This window comes from Salmo salar, chromosome ssa10, assembly GCF_905237065.1.
Source record: "Salmo salar chromosome ssa10, Ssal_v3.1, whole genome shotgun sequence".
Lineage (NCBI taxonomy): Eukaryota > Metazoa > Chordata > Actinopteri > Salmoniformes > Salmonidae > Salmo > Salmo salar.
The window spans coordinates 84,144,159-84,152,316 of NC_059451.1; positions in this window are offsets into that span (position 1 = coordinate 84,144,159).

The window sequence follows — 8,158 nt, forward strand, 5'->3', positions numbered from 1 at the left end:
ATTTATTTACCCATCTACCAATAGGTGCCCTTTGCAAGGCATTTGTAAACATCCCTGGTCTTTGTGGTTGAATCTGTGTTTGGAATTCACTGCTTGACTGAGGGACCTTACAGATAATTGTATGTGTTGGGTACAGAGATGAGGTAGAAATAAAAAATACCAGTTTAACACTATTATTGCACAAGGCGTGAGTCCATGCAACTTATTGTGACTTGTTAAGCGAATTTTTACTCCTGAACTTACTTTTGTATATGTAGTGTATTTGGACACCCATTCAAATGAGTGGATTCGACTATTTCAGCCATTGCTGAAATACCCATTGCTGACAGGTGTATCACATTGAGCACACCGCCATGCAATCTCCATAGACAAATATTGTCAGTAGAATGGCCTTACTGAAGAGCTCAGTGACTTTCAACATGGCACTCTCATAGGATGCCACCTTTCCAAATTTCTGCTCTGCTAGAGCTGTCCTGGTCAACTGTTAGTGCTGTTATAGGAGCAATAACGGCTCAGCCGTGAAGTGGTAGGCCACACAAGCTTGCCACCATTGGACTCTGGAGCAGTGGAGATGCGTTCTCTGGAGTGATGAATCATGCTTCACCATCTGGCAGTCTGACGAACGAATCTAGGTTTGGCGGATGCCAGTAGAATGCTATCTGCCCGAATGCATAGTGCCAAATGCAAAGTTTGGTGTAGGAGGAATAATGGTCTGGGGCTGCTTTTCTTGGTTCGGGCTAGGTGCCTTAGTTCCAGTGAATGGAAATCTTAACGCTACAGCATACAATGAATGACAGACAATTCTGTGCTTCCAACTTTGTCCAACAGTTTGGGCAAGGTTCTTTCCTGTTTCAGCATGACAATGCCCTCGTCCATGCAAATGGTTTGTCGAGATTAGTGTGGAACAACTTGACTGGCCTGAACAGAGCCCTGACCTCAACGCCATCAAACGCCTTTGGGATGAATTGGAACGCCGACTGCTAGCCAGGCATAATCGCCCAACATCAGTGCCCGACCTCACTAATGCTCTTGTGGCTGAATGGAAGCATTTCCCCGAAGCAATGTTCCAACATCTAGTGGAAAGCCTTCCCAGAAGAGTGGAGGCTGTTACAGCAGCAAAAGGAGGGACCAACTCCATATTAATGCCCCTGATTTTGGAATGAGATGTTCGACGAGCAGGTGTCCACATACATTTCGTAGTGTATGTGTGGAATTATTTTTGATTAGAATGGCCCACAGCTCATTCATCACAAAGCCCACTGATATTGCAAACTACTTTAATGACTTTTTCATTGGCAAAATAAGCAAACTTCGGGATGACATGCCTGCAACAAATATTGACACTACACATCCAAGTATATCGGACCAAATTATGAAAGACAAGAATTGTACTTTTGAATTCCGTAAAGTCAGTGTGGAAGAGGTGAAAAAAGTATTATTGTCTGTCAACATTGACAAGCCACCAGGGTCTGACAATCTAGATGGAAAATTACTGAGGACAATAGCAGACGATATTGGCACTCCTATTTGCCACATCTTCAATTTAAGCCAACTATAGAGCGCGTGCCCTCAGGCCTGGAGGGAAGCTAAAGTCATTCCGCTACCCAAGAATAGTAAAGCCCCCTTTACTGGCTCAAATAGCCGACCAATCAGCCTGTTACCAACCCTTAGTAAACTTCTGGAAAAATGTGTGTTTGACCAGATACAATGCTATTTTACAGTAAACAAATTGACAACAGAATTTCAACATGCTTATAGGGAAGGACACTCAACAAGCACAGCACCTACACAAATGACTGAAGATTGGCTGAGAGAAATTGATGATAAAATGATTGTGGGGGCTGTCGTGTTAGACTAAAGTGCAGCTTTTGACATTATTGATCATAGTCTGCTGCTGGAAAAATGTATGTGTTATGACTTTACACCCCCTGCTATAATGTGGATAGAGTTACTTGTCTAACAGAACACAGAGGGTGTTCTTTAATGGAAGCCTATCAAATATAATCCAGGTAGAATCAGGAATTCCCCAGGGTAGCTGTCTAAGCCCCTTGCTTTAAAAATGTTTTACTAACGACATGCCACTGACTTTGAGTAAAGCCAGAGTTTCGATGTATGCGGATGACTCAACACTATACACGTCAGCTACTACAGCGACTGAAATGACTGCAACACTCAACAAAGAGCTGCAGTTAGTTTCAGAGTGGGTGGCAAGGAATAAGTTAGCCCTAAATATTTCTAAAACTGAAAGCATTGTATTAGGAACAAAACACTCACTAAACCCTAAACCTCAACTAAATCTTGTAATAAATAATGTGGAAATTGAGGAAGTTGAGATGACTAAACAGCTTGGAGTAACACTAGATTGTGAAATGTCATGGTGAAAACATATTGATGCAGTAGTAGCTAAGATGGGGAGAAGTCTGTCTATAATAAAGCAATGCTCTGCCTTCTAACAACACTATCAACAAGGCAGGTCCTACAGGCCCTAGTTTTGTCGCACCTTGATTACTGTTCAGTTGTGTGGTCAGGTGCCACAAAAAAGGACAGGAAAATTGCAATTGATTCAGAACAGGGCAGCACGGCTGGCCCTTGGATGCACACAGAGAGCTAATATTAATAATATGCATGTCAATCTCTCCTGGCTCAAAGTGGAGGAGAGATTGACTTCATCACTAGTATTTATGAGAGGTATTGACATGTTGAATGCACCGAGCTGTCTGTCTAAACTACTGGCGCACAGCTCAGACACCCATGCATACCCCACAAGACATGCCACAAGAGATCTCTTCACAGTCCCCAAGTCCAGAACAGACTATGGGAGGCACACAGTACTACATAGAGCCATGACTACATGGAACTCTATTCCACATCAAGTAACTGACACAAGCTGTAAAATTAGATTTAAAAATCAGATTAAAAAACACCTTATGGAACAGCGGGGACTGTGAAGCAACACAAACATTGGCACACACACACACACACACACACGATAACATACATACACGTGGATTTAGTACTGTAGATATGTGGTAGTGGTGGAGTAGGGGCCTGAGGGTACACAGTGTGTTGTGATATCTGTGAATGTATTGTAATGTATTAAAAATGTATAAACTGCCTTAATTTTGCTGGACCCCAGGAAGAGTAGCAAGTCTGCTTTGGCAGGAACTAATGGGGATCCATAATAAATACAAATACATAAAAAACGTATCTGTAGCCTGCACTGGAATAGCAAATGGAGGTTACGTGCAGTTACGTTTTTAATATGCAAGCATAGGCAGTGCGTCCATAAAGCTAGGGGAAGCTTTTCCTAAAGTAAATTGAATTGTCAAAATTATATAGCCTTATTAGCCTACTCCTGTCTACACAGAAATAAATAAAAGCATTCAAAATAGGCTACTAAATCATGATTTGGCCACAGAAGATGGGCCTATTTAGCTTATTTGAAACAAATCTATTGTGGATTGTTTTAAATCGCATTGCCTATAGTTGGAAGGAAAGTCAGCGGCTTTCACAATATTTCAAAATACAATTGCGGGAAAACATTGTTTAAAAAGCAAATTGTTATTGCTGTAAATAGAAGACAATGAAAGGACTTATCTGTCTTTTAGTCATCAAAATTCTCAACTTAATTGAGCGAACATCAGTATAGCCTATCGAATTGGCACAAGCAGAGAGCATTGGCAATATCCCAGCACAGCGCCTATTCACTATTTATTGTTGGTTTAGCACCGCTTGTTTTTTTTGGACAATTTCTTCCTCCAGTTTAGATGGACGTCATATTATATTCGTGTCTCCCCTTTTAGTAGGCCTATTATATGGAGAACGTCATTTTTATTCATTTATTTGTAACTGTCAATAGAATAAGCTAAGCTACTCTTCAGCAGAATCTTTTTTAACATGACTAATTAATGTCTCCAGTCGTCGTGTGTGTGTATTTTTTATATAGGCCACATTTTTCCCATGCAAAGAAAGAAAGAAGGAAGGTATCTGTTATAGCCTAGACCTACCATATGCTTTTGGAAAGTATTCAGACCACTTGACTTTTTCCACATTTTGTTGTTACAATCTTATTCTAAAATAGAAAATGGAATTCTACACACAATACCCCATAATGACAAAGCAAAAACGGGTTTATACATTTTTGCTAATTTATTTAAAAAAAAGGAAATATCCTATTTACATAAGTATTCAGACCCTTTATTTGTTGACGCACCATTGGCAGCGATTACAGCCTCGAGTCTTCTTGGGTATGACGCTACAAGCTTGGCACACCTGTATTTCGAGTGTTTCTCCCACTCTTCTCAGAAACTTGTCCCGAAGCCACCCCAGCGTTGTCTTGACTGGGTGCTTAGGGTCGTTGACCTGTTGGAAGGTGAACCTTCGCCCCAGTCTGAGGTCCTGAGCCCTCTGGAGCAGGTTTTCATCAAGGATCTCTGTACTTTGCGCCGTTCATCTTTGCCTCAATTCTGACTAGTCTCCCAGTCCCTGCCACAGAAAAACATCCCCACAGCTGATGCTTCACCACCATTCTTCATCGTAGGGATGGTGCCAGGTTTCCTCCAGACGTGATGCTTGGCATTCAGGCCAAAGAGTTCAATCTTGGTTTCATCAGACCAGATAATCTTGTTTATCATGGTCTGAGAGTCCTTTAGGTGCCTTTTGGCAAACTCCAAGCGGGCTGTCATGTGCCTTTTACTGAGGAGTGGCTTCCGTCTGGCCACTTTACTATAAAGGCCTGATTGGTGGAGTGCTGCAGAGATGGTTGTCCTTCTGGAATGTTCTCCCATCTCCACAGAGGAACTGGAGATTTTTCAGAGTGACCATCAGGTTTTTGGTCACGTCCCTGACCAAGGCCCTTCTCCCCCGATTTCTCAGTTTGGCCGGGCGACCAGCTCTAGAAAGAGTCTTGGTGGTTCCAAACTTCTTCCATTTAAGAATGACGGAGGCCACTGTGTTGTTGGGGACCTTAAATGCTGAAGAAATCTTTTGGGTACCCTTCCACAGATCTGTACCTCGACACAATCTTGTTTCTGAGCTCTATGGACAACTCCTTTGACCTCATGGCTTGGTTTTTGCTCTGACGTGCACTGTCAACTGTGGGACCTTATAAAGACAGGTGTGTGCCTTTCCAAATCATGTCCAATCAATTGACTTTACCACAGGTGGACATCAATCAAGTTGTAGAGACACGGATGATCAATGGAAACAGGATGCACCTGAGCTCAATTTCGAGTCTCATTGCAAAGGGTCTGAATACTTATGTAAATAAGGTATTTCTGTTTTTAATTTTGTTCATAAATTTGCAACAATTTCTAAAAACTTGTTTTTGCTTTGTAATTATGGGGTGTTGTGTGTAGATTGATGAATACAATTTATTTAATTTATTTTAGAATAAGGCTATAACGTAACAATGTGTAAAAAGTCAACGGGTCTGAATACCTCCCAGAATGCACTGTAGGTCCATGTTTTATAGCCTACTAGGCCTACATGTTGAAATGTTGAAGCTTCTTATTACGATAGCCTACTAAAAAACCAAAAGGTACACAGTCACAAAGTAGATGGGGTGTTTGTTAAATTATCTTTATAAACAAAACATTTACGGAGAGAATTTGGAGCAGCAGTTTTTTTTCCTGTGAACGCTGAGCGATTCTTAGCGGAATAGGGTAAAGGTCATTGAGCTCCGGAGCAGTGCTCAAAGACTGTCATGTCTGGATGGAATCCAGCTTTTGTCAAATGTACATTAAAAGTGTTTTTTCTTTTTCATATTAGCTAACCCTTCGCCAAACCTTAACCTAATTCTCCCAACCTACCACGTGAATTATCCAAACCTACTGCATAAGTTCTCATAAACTTGCTATGAAAAGTGAATTCGGACAAAACCTGGATTCCTTCTAGCCACGACCTGCAAAGACCGCTCCTTGTGCATGTGTGGGATTTACGATCGTCCTTGCTTTCAGGGATCCTTGGGATGTCCCAACATCGACCTTACCCCATTGAAGTTGGAATGTAAAATTGTTAAAGTAAGGGTTAGGTTAGGGTTATGGTTAAGGCCAGTGGCGACCTGTCATTCAGGCATCACCTGTTTTGCGCCACACCCATTAAGCAAACTGTTTTGTTGCCTGTTTTTCATGTTATTTTGGCATTAATTCCTGTCACATATTAGTTTGCAAACAATGTAAAATCAAATTTATTGAGTGAATAAAGCCACATACAAACATGGTCTCTTTCTTGCTTTCTGGAGTAAGGCAGCTCCAAAATGCAGGTGTTTCAGCCTAGCTCAGTACTTTCTGTGGTGATGGGGCAGCCAGTGGAAAATGCAGAGCGGAGGCATTGGTAATCTTCTCTAGTTGTGCCGTGATTGGCTCAGTGTTCTGTCACAGATTGGGGACACTACCTCACCACAGAATCTACAGGGAGAGCTAGGCAGTTCAAGACCCCTTGGATGCTGACATAGGCTCCATTCCAAACACTTAACAGACACACCCTCTCCCCTCCGTCCTCAAATTAAGTGGACACTTCTGATGACGTATCATGACATCTGACGAGTTTACACTTGCAAGGGAGGAAGGAATCCATATTGACGTGGAGGTTTTAAGTTTTGGCTGATTTTTCTTAGCGGATTTACAATCAAAGGAAATTGAATTATAGGGCGTTTCAGGCCCCGAAGTGAACATAATTATACTCTCGCAAACTCTATTAAAAACGAGGGCTGAGGGGCTTACATTGCAAACTTCCCTTTCTTGGCTAATCATTTGGACAGACGACAAATATGGCTGCGGGGACTCTATCGAGGGAAGTGGACAAGGGTGTGTCTTTTATGAGTTTGATGCGCAGCCATAGATTTACATTAGAAGTGCCCATCCGAGAAGGCTCAAGGTCATTGGCCACAGATGAATTGACGTCAAATCATGCTATATCTACCATAGCTTTGATTGGACTGATCATGTCAACATTTATAAAATGTATTTTTTACTTATCTATTTTGTACTTAACACTTTTTTTTGTTCTTCTTTCTTAAAACTGCATTGTTGGTTAAAGGCTTATAAGTAAGCATTTCACTGTAAGGTCTACACCTGTTGTATTCGGCGCATGTGACAAATAACGATTTGATTTGATCATACTTTCAAAATCTTAGCAAGCAAGCTAGACAAGCAGTCATCATCATGAATCACGTAGACAATCTACTAGCAAATCCTTTTCAATCCTTGTCATATGAAGAGAAATAATAGATCAAATGTATCGGTGCTCATCGGCCATTGGACATGAACATTACACAACAAGTCGGAAATTTCAAATTCAACAATGAGCGGTTCAGAAGGAATCAGTGGCTAACTGCAAGCGTTGCAAAGCAATCCCTATGTTGCTTCCCCTGCCTGCTATTCGGTTAAGAGGGCCTCTATTTAGAGCATCAACCTGAAGATCACTGATTCAACCTTGTTTTTTTCAGAGTTCCCAGTTGCCTTGAAAGGACCATAAATCCAGAGAATGCCCACAAGAAGGACATTAGCGCCACATTACTGTTCAAGTGAACATAGCACGACAGCAGTCTATGGCTTGGGTGGCTGGAGTTTTTAACAATTTTCTGGGCCCTCCTTTCACACCGTCTGATATAGAAGATCTGAATGGCAGGGAGCTCGGCCCCAGTGATGTGATCGAGGGCAGTGCTGTTGCCATACCAAGCAGTGAGGAGGCCAGTCAAGATGGTCTCAATGGTGCAGCTGTAGAACCTTTTGAGGATTTGAGGGCCCATGCCAAAACCTTTCAACATCCTGAGGGGGAAGAGGCGCTGTTGTGCCTTCTTAACGACTGTGCGCCTGTGTGTGGACCATTTTAAGTCCTTAGTGATTTGGACACTGAGGAACTTGAAACTCTCAACCTGCTCCAGTGCAGTCCCATTAATATGGATGGGGGTGTGCTTGTCCCCCCTTTCCTGTAAATCACGATCAGCTCATTGGTTTTGTTAATGTTGAGGGAGATGTTGTCCCTCCACCACACCCCCTACCTGTCTCATCGGCCGACGTAATCAAGCCTACCACCATTGTGTCGTCAGCAAACTTGATGATGGTGTTGAAGTTGTACATGGCCACGCAGTCGTGGGTGAATAGGAGGGGAATAAGCACACACCCCTGTCGGGCCCCCATGTTGAGGGTCAGTGTGG